This window comes from Varanus komodoensis, unplaced genomic scaffold (assembly GCF_004798865.1).
Source record: "Varanus komodoensis strain SLA01 unplaced genomic scaffold, ASM479886v1 scaffold66, whole genome shotgun sequence".
In the NCBI taxonomy this organism is placed as follows: domain Eukaryota; kingdom Metazoa; phylum Chordata; class Lepidosauria; order Squamata; family Varanidae; genus Varanus; species Varanus komodoensis.
The window spans coordinates 3,523,477-3,542,185 of record NW_025336296.1 but is presented as its reverse complement, the minus strand read 5'-3'; the positions used below and the strand labels follow the sequence as shown (position 1 = coordinate 3,542,185).

Here is an 18,709-nt window from a genome sequence, read left to right as displayed (position 1 = left end):
AATGGGTCTACTCTAAGTAGGAACTATATTGGATTTTACATATAGGAGCCCGGTTCACTTTCATCCCCTAAAATTGGTAACCCTACAAAAATGCAGACAGACGTGGGTGGAATTTCCAAACCACCTTACACCAGAATTATTACAATGCCAAGGGTGAGAGACAGTGTGACATAGTGGTCAAAGTGTTAGATTAGGATGCAGAAGATCTGGGTTCTAATCCCCACTCACTCATGAAGTTCACCAGATGATTTGGGCCAAGCACTGATTTTCAGCCTAACCTGCCTTGCAGGGTTGCTGTGAAGATAAAATGGAGAGATATGTATATCCCACCTTGGGCCCTTACATGATAAAAAGAGTCAGAGAAGGAACTATATCAGAATGGAGTTCTTAAAGATGGCTGGGTCTTTCAGCCTGGCCTACCTCACAGGGCTGTTGTGAAGAAAACTGGGTTGGGGGCGCATGCATGCTGCTGATCTGAGCTCTAGGAGGATAAAAAAGGGAGGAGGAGGGATTAGGGGCCATGCAAGACAACAGACAGACGGGGTGGGGGACCCTTCTGGCTTTTCAAGTTAACTGTGAATCGAACAAGACAGAGTAGCAAGGCCATTTCCATTAAAACATGACAGATTTTTACACTTGCCAACTCAGCGAAAAGCCTTTGGGTAATCCATAAATAATAGACAACTTGGTTTATTTGTGACAATATCGTCTTTTACGGGGGATGGAATGGGCAGGAGGGAGAAGACGCATCGCTTCTGCTGCAGCCCCCTGATGCTCACCCCTGGAATGCGTACGGCTTAACGCCTCCAAGTTCTGAGAACTAAATTTTGTTTAGCCGGAGCATGTCTGCTGCCAGGGCAGGCCATCCAGGGCCACCCTCTTGGGAGAAGATCCCTGTGCCTTAAAAAGCCCCTGCCTACCTGGAAATGTAATTGCAGAGGCTGTTTCCTAGACTGGGATACCGGGATGGGCAAAGCTGCCCCTGTGACATTCCGTCCATCTTGCAAAGCAAACCTTTCAAGCATGGAATCGGAGCCTGCCAGGAAAAGTGCTGGGTTTGGGGAGATAATTCAGAAGGGTAAGACAACAGCAGGAAAGTGAGTTAGAGCAGGCCAGACTCTGCCAAGATCTCATAAAGCTTGGCCAGAGCCCCACAAGGTTTTGAGAAAGCTCCCGGCCCCCTGGAAGAAAGACAGAGGTGGCGGCAGGGACTGATCCTGCCATTCCGTAAAATTGCTTCCTCGGCAAGAGCCGCACCTTGCCAAATGGAAGGTCTGGTCCCGAGCAAGAGGAATGTGGTTTTGCATCACGATTTCTGTCTGAGAACCCGAGGGAATGACTCAAATACAGCGCCACATGACAACGGATTGAAGTGCAATGCAGACAGATGTACCGGCAACAAACCCTCTTGCGTCCCGTTCAAGCAATGGCACAATACAAAAAGACCCACAGCAGTTGTCTTTCCAGACACAAAGGCTTGGTCCCCCTCCGTGTGCCCAATCCCTGACCTGGGGATCGCCAGGGCCTTCGAGAGAAGGCAGGAAGTGCCCTTCATCTCCAGCGTGAGAGATGGATGCCACGAGGTGAGCAAAGGGACCCAGTGGAGGGAGACGGGTGTGCAGTGAAGCCTCTTGGTTATCTCCAACCAGAGAATGGAGATAACAAGATTGGGGGGGGGGTCCCCTTGTACACTTGCTTGATGCCTTTGCTTACCCTCTGACTGCCCTGCAGTGAGCGGGTGAAGGGCAAGAGAAGCTGGACTGACCTAAAATATCCTTTCAGAATAAAATAAGCAGAGTTCTCAGCAGCCTGCAAAAAGAAATACCAGGTACAGAAAAATCTTGACTGAATACAAAAAAGGAAAATTTGAATATTTTGAATGGAACTAGTGTCACAGCTTTGTCCATAAATAGGTCAGCAGGGACTGAACAAAAGGAGTGGAATGGTTCTTGAGGATCATTCGAAAAGTGACACCCATCAGAGTTTGAGGGGAAGGACAGAGAGGCAGCTCCAGGAGTTTGATGTTCTGATTTAATGAGGGGGGGGAGGGGTTGGTGGGGGTTGGTGGAGTCCCCAGGGCTCCGTTATCCAACAGAAAAAACGAGGCCAGTAATGTAGCCCCTGGAAGTAACTGATTGAGAAAACAGGGAAGGTTCAACATGTAAAAGTGTTGCACTGGATTAGACTAATGTTCACCTCATTCAGTCCTCAGTCCTTATACATTCCTTCAGATCTATGAAGTGGACTAGAAACTTGACAAGTTCACCAATACAGTGAGGATAAGAGCTTCTCCTCCCAAAAGCACTGAAAATGATGGAGTCATTAGGGTATGGAATGGGCTTCCACAGGATGTTGTTGAGGCCCCATCGGTGAGGTGTTCAAAGATAGGCTGGACATGCACGTGGTAGGCATGTCATGAGCGGAGCCGGCTGGAGCCGGGGGTCAGACTAGATGGCCCAGGGGACCCCTTCTGACCTGTGCTGTTTCTGTGTTTCTATGAGTCTCTTCTCCCAGGTCTTCTCTGGAAGAAAGATGGCACCCAAGGAAGAGGCCTTCCCAGTGGTCAACTACTGCAAGATGCTCATTCTGGACTGTTCTTGCCCGGCGCCCGTGCAGTCATCTTTTCAGCACCGAATTAAGGCTTTTCTCTCCTCCTAAATCTTTGGCAACCTCTGAGGAGGCTTTTTAACAAGTCCTGGGTTGCTCTTTTTGTTAGCAACTGTGGCCCACACACCCCAGCCAGCTTCCTTAATGCTCTTGTCAACCAACAACGTTGTGTGCCCAATCAGATATACTGCTGAATTTCTATCAAGTGGCAGTGGACGGGGAAATGCAAGGGGTGGAAGAGCCGCTTCATGGGGGGAAGCATGGGGGGTGTCCTGTTCCCTACCCACCCCCCACGCTGTGCTTAACACAAATAGTCCTATACACACTTTTTATAGAATGGCCTTGCCAACCCGACATCCTCCAAATAAGAAGGTAAGAACCTGCCTTAGACTGGGTCAAACACATGGTTCATCTTACTCAGCACTGCCAACACAGACTGGCAGCAGCCCCTCTGTGGGGTCTCATGCAGGCTTGCTTTTTCTGGACTTACCAAGGCTTGAAACGGGGACTTGCTTGCATGGAAAGGATGCATTCTGCCACCAACTTACAGCTCTTTCCAGTTTATCGGCTCCATCTTGACTCACCCCCAGCCAGCTCTACAACTGCCTCAGCTTGCTGGGGATAATGGGAGCTTTAGTTCATAGTTTACATTTATAGTCCGCCTTTTCTCCTTGTGTACGGAACCCAAGGCTGCTTACATAGCTGTATTTTATCTCCGTAACAACCCTGTGAGGTAGGTTGGCCTGAGAGTCTGTGACTGGCCCAAAGTCACCCAGTGAGCTCCATGGCTGAGCGGGGACTGGAACCCAGGTCTCTCAGGTCCCCAGAACAACACACAAGTTCAGCCCAGATGGGACCTGAACCCTGGCTTGGAAGGCCAGTGCCTTATCCACTAGGCCACTAGGGCTATAAAGAAGACCGATGGGGAACGGGTGGTGTTGCAGGGCGTCCTGCTCTGGCTGAAACAAGGTGGAAGGGCAAACCAAAACCACAGGCAAAAGTTCCGGTTTACTGGGGATCCGACTAAGGCAGGAGGGGTCAAGAAGGCAGGCAAAGGCCCAAACGCAGACCAGAAGCTGAGTCAGGCCGGAGGCTCAGGGGCTCGAACAAAAAGCCCCAGTCACAGGACAAAGTGCAGAAAACAAGGTAACATTATTATTAATTTTAGTTCAATGCCATCCAATAGCCAAAGCTTTCTTTGGACAGATCATAACAACACAAAATACAATATAAAATACAAGCAACAATTTAAAAACCATATAAATCACAAAGCCACATTTAAAACAAATGTAAAAAAGCTCCAATATCTTACACTAATTCAAGCATAAGACCTGTTTAAGCTGCTAAGATTAGCATTCAACTAATTGAGCACCCTGTGACTGGGGCAGTCGTAACCCGATATGGAAAAAATATTAACACTGGCACCAGGCAGACCTCAGTGGGGACTTATGACTGCAGAGGAACTCCTGCAAAGTCTCTGTTCCTTGTCGCTGTTGGCCAAGTCTTTCCAGGAGGTGACAATCAGAAGCAGGGAAAAGAGTTGGGAAAAGCTCGAATAGCCCTTGAAGCTACTAGCACTGAAGAACAGTGTCGCTTCCTGCACGAAGTAGACCAACACTAAACACTTTCTTTGCCAGAGCCTGCTAAGCTGCAGGACATCAGAACACTCTGGGCAAAGCCCTCTTATAAGGAATCACTTTCTTTCTCCGGAGGAGCATTCCTCACAGGAGCCCTGCTGGGTGGCCACTTGAGGTGAAGATGTACCTGGCAGCCAGAGGGTTGCTCAGCCTCTGCCCATGGGCCTCCACCTGGCAGGGATGGGCCTCCCTTGAAGCCGAGGTTCCTCCTTGTCTGGTGACACTGGCTACTCTTGGGCTGCTCTCAGATTCTGGAGCACTTCCTCCAAGAAGGATTCCTCCATGACATAGTGAATCGGCAAGACCATCCACTTCTGTGTCTGCTTGTGCAGCATCCCTTGCAAAACTGGAAGCAACTCAGAAGCCCTGGCCTTTGACCTCAGCTGCTCGGTGCTTTTTTCTAAAACATCCAGAACTTGATGCTGTCAGAGATATGGATATGGAGACAACTCCATAGCTAGCTCTACTGATTAAGGCTGTTCATATGTCCCTTGCAGAGTTGAATAGCTTCTCTCCCTCTCTCTCTGCCTGTCATCGTCTCACACATATTTTCTCTGACAATCCTATATAGATTAATAGCTGACCTCATTCCTTAAGTGCAGATACTTATGCAACCAAACCAGCATCACCCAGGGCAGAAGAGGGAGATACCAGAGAACTTGTAGAAACCCCAAGCTTTGCTAAATAAAAGAAAGAGGGAGGGAGAGAGGGAGGGAGGGGAAGAGGAGAGAGAAAGCTAAAAGGAATGGAATCCAAAAGCAACCCAGTGAGGAATGGATATGCCCAGCACAGTTGAAATGTTGACTTTTGGAAGGATGCAGGACATAATGAAAAATGGAGATGGTGGTAATGGAACGGAGCATCTGGGAAAAGGATTTGTCCAGCTGGCCTGAATCTTAAACCAGGAGCACTTTATTTTGTGACATTTTGCCGCAGGTTCCAGTTGCAACCTTCTCTTCTTTTCTCACCTCTTGCCTTTTCTTGCTTCTTTTTCACATGCAGGAAGCCCCACAGCAGAGACACACTCTTGGGCTTTGAACCACCAGAAGGATGTTTGCCTTTATGTCACAAAAAATAGCTTGTCGGTAATCAAGTAACCTGGCCCCTCAAGCTTTCCCCAACCTCCAGATGTTTTGGACTACATTGGCCAGCATTCTTGGCTACTGGCCATACTGGCTGAGGCTGATGGGAGTGGAAGTCCAAAACATCTGGAGGGGATCACAATGGGTAAGGCTGCTCAGACTTAAACCCTTCCTCTGGACGCCACTATTCTGCAGCATGGATGGAGAACGCCAAGGAAAAGCATGCAGGCGGGCTTCTGCTCAACAGCTTGCTAAGACATAAACATCACCCCACCTTGTGTTATTCTGTTAAAGGCACTGACATAACCAAGAAGCTCTTAGAAAAAGAAGCTTAAAAAAGCAGATTTGTCTGAAATGTGTCACTACATTATGGGTGTGATTCTACGCACATTTAGATAGAAAAAGGCCTGCCACTCTCTGCCTGTCCAAACATATACAGGATTGTGGCTTAAATAAATGCAGCTGACAATTCACCATTCCTTTGTCAGGTTTTACGATGGTCAGGAAGGCAGGAACAGAGGGTGCTCCTTATACCACGCCAGTTTGTGCAAGGCAAGGTCAGCTTAATAAGCCACAGGGGCTGGGTTCACATGATCCTGGGGGAAGATGCACCACCCATCTAACCTAGAGCAAACAGGTCGGGTCCAGACAACTCAAGGCCTGAGTGTGGGGTTTTACTGAACCATGGTTTGCTGCTGAAGCATGGATTCTCATGTTGTCTGAACCCAGTCTGTGTGGGTTCTGGCTGGCTGGTTAACTACCCCAGTCACTGAACCGCAGTGCATCTGGACATGGCAAGAGGATATGCCTGTTGAAGGTAAGTAACCTGGTCAATCAGAAGGCACGCATGGGCCTGCTTAACGAGTCACCATGGCCTATCAACCACGCCTGTGTCATACTGAGCTGGTTACGGAGCCAGGTCACTCACCCATCCAGCCGAGCATTCGCAACACGAGCTGGCAACGACTCTCCATGGCCTCATGTGTCAGCTTTTCTAGTCCTACCTGGAGATGCTGGAAGCTGAACCCAGGACCTTCTGCTTGCAAAGCAGACGCTCTGCCACTGAGCTATCTATGTGGATGTTTCATCAACGGGAGTTAATGGTTATTCATGCCATTTATATTCCCAGCTCCTTAAAAATGGCCAGCACAGCTAGTAAGAACGTCTACAATGAAAGACTACAAATCTACAAAGCAAAACATCACCATGAAATCAAATAAAAACTAATTTTAAAATTGCAGCCCATTGAAAGTTTGTTAAATTGAAAAGTACAGATTGCAACAGAGCCCCACAGGGAAAATGAAACACGACAAATCAACCCAGCAGGGCAAGGACCCTTTTAAATCAAAAGGGCCGCCTGTCAGTGAAAGACCTCCCTTGGTATGCAGCCTGGGTCTAAAGAGGACTCTGTTTATTTCTCAAGTTTATTTCCTACTTTGTTCATTGGTAGCATTTATATATGGCCTCATCTGCTTTAAAAAAAGCCTAAAAACCAAGGCAGTGTCCAATAATGTAAAACAATAAAACCTTGCAACAATAAAACGAAGAACATTAAAAGGAGAAAGGACATTAACACTTTCTAATTTCCTTCCTACAGCACATCAGTTTGGCAAGACAGAGAGAAGAATCTCTCCAGGGAGGGCAACCTCTGACCTGCCAGCCCAACCCAGCACAGTCCAGAGACAGATGGGTGCCCTCCCTTGGCATCTCCCCTACCCAAGCCATGCCTGCTGGTGAAGAATTCTCATGTTACCCCCAAAGACCACGTCATCCCCATGTCAGAATACAAGCTAGAAGAAACCCCGTGTCTTTGCCAAGCGCCTTGCCAAGCGCCTGCTGCCACCAACAGCTTCTTTGGATTGCGACGGAAAGAGAGGGGTGTGTTGGCCTGACACCAAGTGCCACCTTAACATCATTACCACACTGATATGACAGAGCCCATGACCCATCATGGACTCACATGGGGCACCACTCTGTTTCGCAAGTCTGCAGCCCACAAGCAGTGACAATCAGAAGCAGGGAAAAGAGTTGGGAAAAGCTCGAATAGCCCTTGAAGCTACTAGCACTGAAGAACAGTGTCGCTTCCTGCACGAAGTAGACCAACACTAAACACTTTCTTTGCCAGAGCCTGCTAAGCTGCAGGACATCAGAACACTCTGGGCAAAGCCCTCTTATAAGGAATCACTTTCTTTCTCCGGAGGAGCATTCCTCACAGGAGCCCTGCTGGGTGGCCACTTGAGGTGAAGATGTACCTGGCAGCCAGAGGGTTGCTCAGCCTCTGCCCATGGGCCTCCACCTGGCAGGGATGGTCCTCTTGAAGCTGCACCTGTGAGGAAATCCCTTCCTTATCTCCCTCTCTCTTCAGAATTAAGAGATGGGCCACACTTCAGGGCGGGTACACACGTGCCTGCAATGTAGTATCACTCTGTCAGTGAAGAGAAGCAACAAAAACCAGGCCGGCTTGCATAGCCCAACCCTCATACAACCCTGGGAAAGACGCTGGGTTGTGTGCTGGTGGTTTGATCCTTGCAGAACCAATGCCCTTCGGCTTTGCACAGCACAACATCTCCAAGCAGAAACAGGGTATCGTCTTGGGCTAAATGACCCACCAGGTCACTGTGACAATTACCTTAAGGTGACGCTCACTGATATTTGTCAATGGCTTTAGATGATCACTTGTGAACAAAGGAACTTCAAAGACTTAGGCTCAGACAACTTGATAACTTACAGTTAAGGGCTATGATTGAAACATAGGCTATCATGTTGTCTAAAGCCAGCTGTGCTAACAAGCCATAGTTTAACCACGAGCAACCTATGAAGAAAATTCATGGTCTGCTGTTTGGTTGTGGGTTGTAGATTCCTCACTATGGTTTCTTATCTTGGCTGGGGTTTTAGACAACATAAACAACCCATATTTCAGCAACAACTCACACTCCTCTGTTGAGTGTGACTTATGTTTTCTGAACCCAATCAACAGGGATCAATGCAAAATCACAGCAGCACAATTAAGGAGGTTCAGCTTGAGTTCCTGGGGAAAGTTGTTGTTGATTGCTTCACCATCGCAGTCATGTCTGCCTCGTTTTGTGAATGGCAACTGTGTTGCTAGTAATAGCCACCGGCTGGACTTTCCACGCTCCAGCTCCTTCCAGGCACCCCCCTCCCAGCTGCCACATCTTCCAGCATGTGAATATAAATCTGCCCATTTGAGAAGAACACCTTGAGCCTCTGATGACATGGACCTTGTCCGGGAAAGCTTCTTCCAAGATAAACGTGTTGGTTTTTTAAGATAGCTTGAGACTACCATTGCTTTGCAGGCACAGCCTCATTGGGAGGCGCCCCGCCCAGAAGCCAGGGGTTCTTGCTGAAATAAAGGTCCAGGGTCGCTGATGATGTCGGTCCCCCTGAAGGAGCTGGAGGTTTGTCCATATTCGCCCCCCCCCAGTCTTTCTCCCCGAGTTTTTTGGGTTTTTTTAACCTGAAACCCAATGCTCTCTTCCCCCTCTGGTCCATGCACCACCTTTTTTACAAGTAGCGGTGTCCTTTAAAAACACACAGAGAAGCAGAGAGAGTTGCAAATTAGCGTTATGCAAATCCGTGCTCTGGGTCTGCTCTTGTCCCGTGGGCCTGGACCCCGGACCCGCGCGGGACCGAGCGCCGCCCCTGCGTGCCCGCGGCGCCCGCCTCCAAACACAGCGCCCGGCTCTCCGTCCCACGCGCGCCGCCTCCTTCCCCGAACACTCACGCTCTTCGCCGCCTGCGGCAGACAAGCACGCCCACGCCCCTCCCCTGAGCAGCGGGCGAGCGCGCGGCTCGACCCCTGGAGCGTCGCAAGCCCCTTCCGCAAACGTCGTGCTCCAGGGCGTTTTAACTCCGCTTCGGTCTTCGTGCCGCTCGGGGCCCGTTACATTTGAGCCTCGGCTTTGTTCCGCCGAGCCTCTTGGCTGCGGGCGGGCCGGCCCGTTCCCTCTCGCCGGGTCGCCCCGCTGCCTCCCCGTGCGTGGCCCTGAGGACGAGTTGCTCCGGGGCGACGGAGAGGCGGGGCAAGCGGCGCCCGCCCCTCCACGCCGCGCCCGCGCGGGTGCCCCCCGGGCTCAGCCCGCCACGAGCGAGCGGGCTGCGAGGCGGCCCGTCCCGCGGCCGAGAGACGCTGACCCGGGCTTCAGGCGCTGCCTGGCGCAGGAGCAGCGTGCGTGTGGACGGGGCAGAGAGGGGGGGAGAGCGCGACAGACTAGGCGCTTCGCCCGGAGTGCGCCGGGGCGGCCGCTCTCAGCCCCCCGCGGCCGCTCAGCCGCTTGCAGGGCGAGCGCTCCCCTCCGGGGGGTGCGCCGCAGCCCAGCCCGCTGCTCCCCGCGCCGGGTGCAGCTCGGAAGAGGCACTTCCAACTCCGCTCTCCTGCTCCGCTGAAACGCATGACTAAGGGATACACGACATGGCACCGAATCGATAGCGCTCGCTGGCTCGCTTGCTCTCTGTCTCTCTCTCTCTCTCACACACACACACACACGTACGTCACAGGGCAGCCTCGTCCCATCCTGCATAACTCCAAAGCTCTATTTTTGGGCCGGCTCTGGCGCGGGCGCAGCCGCTCCCCTCTCCTCTCGCAGTCTCTCCTTCTACCCATGTAACCCGCCTTCGCGTTCCCGGAGGATTCCGCAGGCGAGCTCGGCCGAACTCGCTCCCTTCTCTGCCTACCCGCGGCGGATATTTGAAACATTCCCCCTCCTTCCCTCCCTGCTCGCTCGCTCGCGCTGCCTCTGCCAGTGCGGCCGAGGAGGGGCTTGCGCTGCGCGCCTGCTGCGAGCGCGTGTTAGCGCTTTCTCTCTCTTGCTCTCGCATCCACGTGGCTTTTTCGAGAGGCAGAGCTATATTAGGGAGGGAGGAAGCCAGCCGGGGCTGCTCGCTCCGCGGGCGGGCTATTGTTGTCGCTGCCCAGAGAGAGGGAACGAGAGGTCCGTCTGCCTAGGATCGGGGAGGCGCCGCCGCGGCTGTCTTGCTCCGCACGCGGCGGGCACTTCGGGAGGACAAAGGAGCCGGAGAGGGCGGCGATGCGATCCGCCGAGGAGGAGCGGCGGCAGCGGCGGCGGCAGCAACCCTTCCGGACGCGGTGAGCGAGCAAGTGGCCGGCAGGCTGCCGGCGTTGCGCCCCCGGGACCGCTCCTTGCCGAATCGGCTCGGGCAAGCGGGCGGAGAGCCGCCCTAGCCGGGCAGGAAGCGGGGTGGGAGGGAGGTAGAGACGCGAAGTCGGGCGGGAGGTGAGGAGGAGGAGAGGGGTGGCATCTCCGGGGGAAGGGCGGCTAGTGGTGGAGACCCCGGCTGGGCTCCGTGGTGAGGGAGGGAGCCTTGGAGCGCCGGACTTAGCATCTCCTCCTCCCCGCTCGCCGGGGACACCTCGGACTCGGAGGAGATTCCGCGGCAGGGGAAGGCAGGGTGCCCCAGCCTGCTCGGGGCCCGCGGACGCGACGGGTGGGTCTGTGCCCATCGCTTCGGTTCCCGTAAGTTAAAAGCGAGAGAGACGGGGAAAGGGAGCAGTGGATCCGTGGTGGCTGCCACGCAGCGAGAAGGAGGGAGGAGTTCGGGCTTCTTCGGGGAAGAGTCCCGTTACACCAAGGGGAATTAAAAATGCTTCTGCGCGTCTTGACACTAAAGGAAGGCAGGCGGGGAGGGAGAAGGGGAGAGACAGCGCGGGTCGTAGCCCGCCGGGGGCGCGGCATCCCTGGCCGCGCGGTGCTCCGTGTGCGTTTGGACGTGGGGAGGGGCGGGTGGTGGAGCAGCTCGTCTTCCGCATGTGCACTGAGGCGAGGGAAAGAGTCTCAAACTTTCTGGCCGAGATCGAAAGTGCGGTTCCCCTCTCTCCAGGCTCTCCGCCCACCATGCATTTCGGTTTCGCTACGTTTTCGAGACGGGGGCACGAGTCTGAGGAAGGGGTTGTGCCCTCGCCCTCCACCTCCCGTCGCTGCGAGCAAGCCCGGAGCCCGAGCGGCGCTTTTTATCCCCCCTCCCCGCTTATCTCTTCCACCAGCCCCGCTTCTCCCTTAACAGCGCGCACAGACCAGAGCGAGTCCCCGCACCGCCCTCTCCGCTCTGGCTGCTGGGCTAGAAGAGGGAGCGAGAGGCCCCGGGCGGGGGTGATTTGGGTCAGAGGGGAGATCCAGCCGATTGCGCCGAGGGACAGGCGCTTCCAGGCCGCGGGGGCGGCGAGTCAACTTTTGCAGCCGCCGCGCGAAGGGGAAGGAAACGCGCGGCGCTCGGTTCCCGCTGCGCGCAGCCGAGTTTGACACAGGAAAGAGGCCGCCCCACGTGCCTCGCTTCCCTCGCCACTCCGCCCCACGCACCGCTTTTACTTCGCATCCGCACCGCCGGCGGCGATCAGCGCCGAGCGCCTTGAGGGCCCGCGCCTTGAGCAGCCGGCCCGTTCAGACGCGCACGTGCCGCGCTTTGTGGCAACCTGCTTCGGGCAGGACAGCTTGCCAAAGGACCAGGGGATGAGTCCGGCGTGCCTTGAGCCCCGCTCATTTCTAGAGATAGAATAACACTGGATTCAGCCCCCAGTGTTGGTGGCACTGGGAAGGGTACAGCCTCCCCCCCCCGCAACCCCATGGCAGTTTGATTGTCTGGATGGGTTGACCCTCTTTTATTTGCATTCAGGTGTCTAAAAGATGCGGGTCATTTGGCTCTTCAGCAAATGCTTTCGGGACAGTAGGATTATTTTTTAATGGTTGGTGACCATGCCTGATTATTTTTACAGCAAGGCAATCTTCAAATGCAAAAAATAAATTGAGGGAGCAATTCTATGCGCATCCATTCAAAAGAGTCCTCCAACTAACTTCCAGCATTCTCGAGCCTGGAGGACTTTTTCTGCCTGAACATGCTTAGAACTGTGCTATTCTCTTGTGCGGACATACATAGAAACCCAGGGTTACAGTCTTCTTTTAACATCTTGCTTAATCAAATATTTTATCTGGTTTATGTAAGACACCTTGGAAGGACTGCTGAAAGTTGGCATACATCTCTCAAATAAATTAGGTAAAACATAGAATGAGCAAAGCAATTCACAGTCATAGGATCTTTACAACAACCCTGCAAGGTACACAGATACAATTGCCGTACTGCAGATGGAGGTCTGCAGCTGAGATAACATGTTGCCTTCACCACAGCAGTGAAATGCAATCCTGATGGTGTTTACTCAAAAGTAACTATTCCTGCTGTATCTTCCTGTCTAATGAAAATATTTAGGGTTGTAGACTCAGTTAATGACCGAGAGGAGATCTGGGTGGGAATTCCTGGCTCACTTTAAGCCTCTTGAGAAGCAGCAAATGGGAGGTAATTGTTTTCTGAGAGTTTAAATACGGAGTAGAAACATGGCCTGTTAACTTGGCATATGTAGGCATTGTTAAGCCCAAAAACCGTGATTTAGTCTCTTTCCTTGAGCTTTGTTTGTCCATCAGTTTTAATTGGGAAGTGCGATGTTGCTGCCAGTAATATCTGGATTTTGCAGCACTTGTGAATAAACACGCTTCCCAGCTGGCATTTTCAATATCCACAAGGCAAGGGTGACATCCTTTTTTTTACTCTGAGGGCAAAATGTTGTTTGGAGAAGCTCTCAGGGCCATATTCTGCTGGTGGGTGGGCCAAAAGAAACAGGGAGCAAATAAATCCACCATCCATCTCTTTGCTTCACAGTGATCTGGACTTCTCTTCAGCCACATTAAAACACAGAATGCAGCTGTGAATTTCATCTGCACAGAAGTCAGTCACAGCCTTTCCAGAAATGCAGAGCCATCCTATGTGGCTGAGCAAGAGCACTTTGAAAATCTTTTAAAATCAAGCGCCTTATTGTACACCCCGCTGCCAGATAGGGACAAACATTTCCATACAGTGCACAGAAAATCATGGAAGCATTGCCTGTACCTCTGTTTATACAGGAGAAGGAATACCTGTTTCGTGAAGGAATCAATTAAAAAGATTCAGGCAAGGACACATTCTTTCTTTTTAAAAAGTAAGGTTTAAAGAGTGCTAGTTAGAAGGGATTCTGATAGAGCTGGTACACTGCATTCCCCCAGTTCCAAAAATACTAACTGGAAAGCTTAGATTCACATTTAAATGTTGCAAGTGGATGCAGGCTAGTATGTTCTTGCTGTACACATGTTCCAATTTTCTTTGCCAGTTTGGGAGATTAAATAAAACAGTGTTTGAGACTTGTGGCCAAGTATAACATGTCACAATGAGGTGCATTTCAAGATCTCCTTGTGATTTGCATGGTTAGCCTAATCAATTTTTGACTTTTAAGCTTTCTGTGTGTGGTTGAGAAGGACAAAGCCCTTCCAGTATCTGTGGCAGCACTGGGGTTTTCTGACTTGAAAGGCGAGCAGTGGGACCTTTGGTAAACCTGTAAGGTGAGCATACTGGACATTCTGCTTCAGGTATCCAGCCAGTTGCTTATCAGTGCAGGACATTCCTGAGGAATGAAATCAAATCCACAAGTAGTCCGTGATTCCCTATACTCAGGATGTTTTGGAGGGGGCACTTGGTGTTGGACTGGGAGAATTTGGCATCAGGAGTCTGTTCCCTGGCTGACCCAGGGTCGTCGTTCTCTCAGCCTAACCAAGCCCCTTGGACCATTGCTAGAATACCGTGTGTCCTCCGGAACTCCTTGGAAGAGGAAGAGTGAAATGAAGAAAATCAGGAAAATGCACTGATTAAGATCTTGCAGACGCAAGAGCTAATCAGTCACACCCAAGACAGCATGATACCCTACACCCAAGTTCCACTGAGCTGTGGGTGGTTATTGAAACATGGGTTACTGTATTGTCTGAATGCAGCCTAACAAACCATGGTGAACAATCCACAGTTCACAACCAATGACAAACCATAGTTTTTTTCATGGCTTGTTTGGGGTTAACAAGTCATGACTTGTTAGCATATCTGGATTCAGGTGCCACCATGACCCACATTTTGGTGACAAGCTGTATTTAAACCTTGAAGCTGAAATGGAGGCTAAAATTTGAACCGAGGGTTTTCTGTCGTCTTGCCCACTTCTCCCAGTTCACATTTATGAGTCATTGTCTATAATCAGGACAACATCTCTCTTTGGGGCTCCATGTTCTAAGTAGGATATTCACATAGAAGGAGCGTTCTGTAATGCAAAGGGCCAGTATCTGTCTTGTACAGGAGATATTCTCCTGCAACTCCTGCAAGTGTTTGCAGACTGGATATTCTCCTGTTGAAGTATGAATGAATTTTGAGACGGTGCCTTTAAAAGGGCCAAAGAGTTGCTTTTGCTATTTCCACATCTTCCTTGGCAGTAGGATGTCAAAATAGCCCTGCTTTGCTGCCAATTACAGCAGCCTGAATGGCTCTGATGTTCCGTGGAAACCAAAATGCTCTTGGAGCTTCACATGTGGAAAGCCCCTCCAAGCCACTGATCACGTGCAGAGTGCAGCTGGCCTTTGCACGCCCAGGATTAAAGGTAAATGATGGAGTGGATGACGGCTCACCAAGCAGGTTGGACACCCAGTCCACTCTTGGTGTGTGGACCAACCCACTGAAAACAACCGTGAGGTACAGATGCAGATGATACGCATGGCGCAAGAACTCCCCACTTCCTGTTGTTTCATTAAGGGCGCGATCCTTCTCATCTTTGCATGGCAGAAAGCCCGAGAGTTCGCAGCATATCCCAGCCTGCATTGCTGACTTTTCTTGTCTAACGTCCCTTAGATTGCAGTCCTCATGGGAGCGACGGATAGCAAGTTTTGAGAGGTAGTGGAACTCTTTCCCAATGGGCAGCGATCTTCTGTGCTCACCCTGAAAGGCCATTCCCCCCCCCCCTTTTAATTACATTCATTTACTTTTCTGGAATGGCAAGTCTCTGATCATGATGGCCAGTGTGGCGCTTCAAATGTGAGAGGTCATGCTTCTAGTCCCCACTGGTCCACGAAGCCCATGGGTTGACGTCGGACCAGTCACCCCCTTGTGGTCTAAACCAGTGGCTCTCAACCACCAGTCCGTGGGCCGGCTCCAGTCCGTGGGAGCTTTCCTGCCAGTCCATCGGAGGAGCGTCCCGCTCACTGCAGACGGGTGTGGGGGCTGGCTGTGCTCCACCACCTCTTCCTCAGTCGCTGCTCCATTTTCAGGGGGTGCACGGTGCTGCTGGGGGTGCCAGAGAGGGGGAAGACGGGGAGCCACTCTGCACCAATTTTGGTATTTTGTTCTTTTGCTGGCATTTTTCGTTGCTCTATTTCTGGTCATTTTGGAGAATGTTCATGTTTTTGGTATTGTGTTTGGAAAGTAATGCACAGAATGCTGTATTATGTGCATGGTGCTTTCTGTTTCTGCCTCAGTGGCCCCCGAGATAGTTTTCTTGTTTTCGCTGATCCCCAGCTGTGGAATGGTTGAAAACCACTGGCCTAAACTACCTCACTGGGTTGTTGTGGAGATGGTAAAGCGGAGCTATGTAACCTGCCTTGGATTCCTCATAAAAGACGGGTTATAAGTTCACTGTAATAATCTAATGATGGAAAGCAGGGTCTGTGATTATTTTCACGATAGCACACATGTGTTGGTAAGTATGAAGCAAGCATTCAAAGCATGTAACAAGTTATGTTATGCTGTTATTACACATTTGTATACTTTTGGATAAACTCATTGAGGAGAAGGAGGAAGAGGAGGAAAGGACGAACTGACAGCCGGGGAAAGAGCTCCATGGCCGTCTTGCCTCTGTTTCAGACAGTCCTAATTCAGCAATTAAGACGGGAAATTGCCGACAGCTTTGCTCTGAGCTCTCACTGAGCAGATGTTTTCTCTGCTGCTGATAAATTAATAAAGGGGCTTCTCAGGTTTATACTGTCATTTGGCATCCCTTCCTCTCGGATGGGCCCTGGGTTCCACTCCTTGGTGCCCTCACCGATGCAGTCGCGCGTTCGGCCGGGGTCGTACCTGCTGTCCGGAGGTGGCAGGAATGTTTGATGGGCACTGTGTGTCTGTGGCGTTGGACTGTTGGCGCTGTTGCTGCCCTGCTTTATGAGCACACGCCGAGCAAGTTGGACTGTGGCAAAGGCCCCCTCCACAACCCGCATGTGCAGATGCTAGTTACTGTTCAAAGCAACTGCAAAGCACGCTGGCATCTGTCAGCCACCAGCTGCATTTCCGGCAATTTTTTTCTTGTAGCTGGCAAGTTGTTCTGGAGCGGAGATTATTTATTATTAATAATTTTATTTCTATACTGCCCATAGCCAAAGCTCTTTGGGCAGTTTGCAGCAAAGTAGTATTGCTGAAGGCACTGTCCCACATGCTCAAGTGAGTGTGGGTTATCACTGATTACTTTGGGTTGCCTTGAACCTGGCTAATGAACCATGCTGCTCAAGCCATGGTTCAGAGCAAACCACGAGTTCTTTTCATGGGTTGTTCCTGGTTAGCATGCTATGGCTGGCTGGTGCAGCTGGGTTCAGCTAGCACGATAACCCATGTTGCAACAACAACCCACACCCAGCCCATACTTAACCTTCAGGAGGGAGTAATCATGTTCTCTCAACCCACCCAAAAGCATCTGGAGTGGGTTTGTTGATATGGCTCGACGCAGTTGCCTTGATTTTGGACTCTTCTGTGGGGCATTGTTTGGACACTGCCATGCTGAATGCCTCACTGTGCTACTGAAAGAGCGCCTGGGAATGTGCCACCGCTGGGCTCTGGGTCCTTGCATGTTCCCAGGCACGCCTGCCCTTGGCGCTGCCTTTGGAGGCTACAGGAAAGGTGAGATCTCAGCTGGGGCCTTGGCATTTCCCAGCTTCCGAGCAGCATTCAGTACTTCGTGCAACAAGACCGAGAGTCGCTTGCAAACATTCCCCAAGCTGCAGCAACATAGGATGGGACAAGCATTCCTGCCATACGTTTGGTTCCATCTTATAATAGCAGGGAGTGGTTTTAGGAAGCACCTGGCTTCCTAGACTTCCTTTGACCCCATGGACAGCTAATCTAATTTCAGTCCCTGCAACCGTGACATCATACAGCAGGGAGAGAGGGAGGGGGTGGACTAAAGTTCTGCCTGACTTGACCACCTTCAGACTGAAGAGGCCAGGGGCTTTATCCTAGTGGCATTGCCGTAGGCTTCAGGCCATGTCCTAGTTGCCCCTGTCAGCAATCTAGGCCAGGGGTGCCAAATGCAGATAGTTCTACAACACAGAACTCGCCACCCTGTGGGCATCCACTGATAAATATTAAAATGATGATTCAGCTTCACTCGTGGTGTGTGGAGCCATCAGCTGTGTTGCCTTATCTAGGGGTGTGTGAGGGATCTATCCAGGCTTGGGAATCTGTTGGATCACTAGGAAACAAGCCCTGCAGCACCTCTTCCTGCACCAAAGCAGATGCTCAAATGGCAACCATTCCAAAGAATGGCACTCAATTGTGGAGAACCTTCCAGAAAAGCACTCCCCTCCAGACCTCCGCACATGCAGGGTCTTTCTTCCTACGTGAGCTGCAGAAACCTGCTGATGTTGCTGATGCGGAAGAAGCGTGCCAGTTGTGCAACCAGGGTTTGGCAAGCATTTGTGGACTTCCTCTTGGCTCAGCTCTCTTTGGAAGACCAGGCCAAGGCCAAGAGGAAGTCTGACTGTTTGGAGGGATGGATCCCAACAGGGCTTATCCACCCTTATTGTTTCCCATTCCTTTCACTGCTCTCCAGCTCTCCAGTCTCCTGCAGGGTTCAGGGCTGCGGTGGTGGCTGGGAAGGGTCCACTTCATTAGGATGCAGACATCTGGGGAAGCCCAGCACAGGCTGAAACCCTGCTATCCTGAAGGGGAGAATCCGGAGAGGGGTGGGAGGAAGGTGCATTCCATTGGTAGGAGAGACCAAAGATAAAAGGGTGGGGGTAAAATAAAAATACCAGCCTATTGGAGCTAAAAACCCTTACTGCCTGTATCCTTAGGAGATGAAGCTGGTGGGGGAGGGGTGCACCAAAGGTGGGGAATCCCTCAAATTGTCAGTAGTTGAATGAACAGTGAAACCCCAGAACAGACCTGTGGTTCTGCAGGTAATTTCTGGATATTTATGGAAATGCATTTTATTTTATTTATTTTTTTTATTAAAACATTTTTATGCCGCCCCATTCGCCGAAGCCTCGGGGCGGCTTACAACAATAAATTAATATAAACATTAAAAATCCAAAAAATACAATATAAAATAAGCCGCCCTGGCCAGATAAAATCAGTTAATACTAACAGTTAAAATACCGCTTAAATAAAAAGGTTTTCGCCTGGCGCCGAAAAGCAAATAACAATGGCGCCAGGCGGACCTCTCTGGGGAGCGTGTTCCATAAGTTGGGCGCCACCGCAGAGAAAGCCCCCTCCGAGTAGCCACCCTCCTAATTTCCTTCCCGGAGGGTTCCCGGA

At 51.2% G+C, this 18,709-nt stretch overlaps 1 protein-coding gene across 4 annotated transcripts in view; it reads left to right on the top strand.

Annotated features, from left to right (window-relative positions):
* Positions 1–9,936: 9,936 nt before the first annotated feature.
* The window catches only part of ST3GAL1 (ST3 beta-galactoside alpha-2,3-sialyltransferase 1), a 118,932-nt gene continuing 110,159 nt past the window's right edge, over positions 9,937–18,709 (top strand). For 2 of the 4 annotated variants that reach the window (XM_044450399.1, XM_044450403.1), the window contains exon 1: positions 9,942–10,430. The gene's annotated coding sequence lies outside the window, so the exon portion shown is untranslated. Of the gene's footprint in view, positions 10,431–10,718; positions 10,819–18,709 lie in introns of those variants that run through there. The other 2 variants (XM_044450404.1, XM_044450402.1) reach the window with 2 other exon arrangements.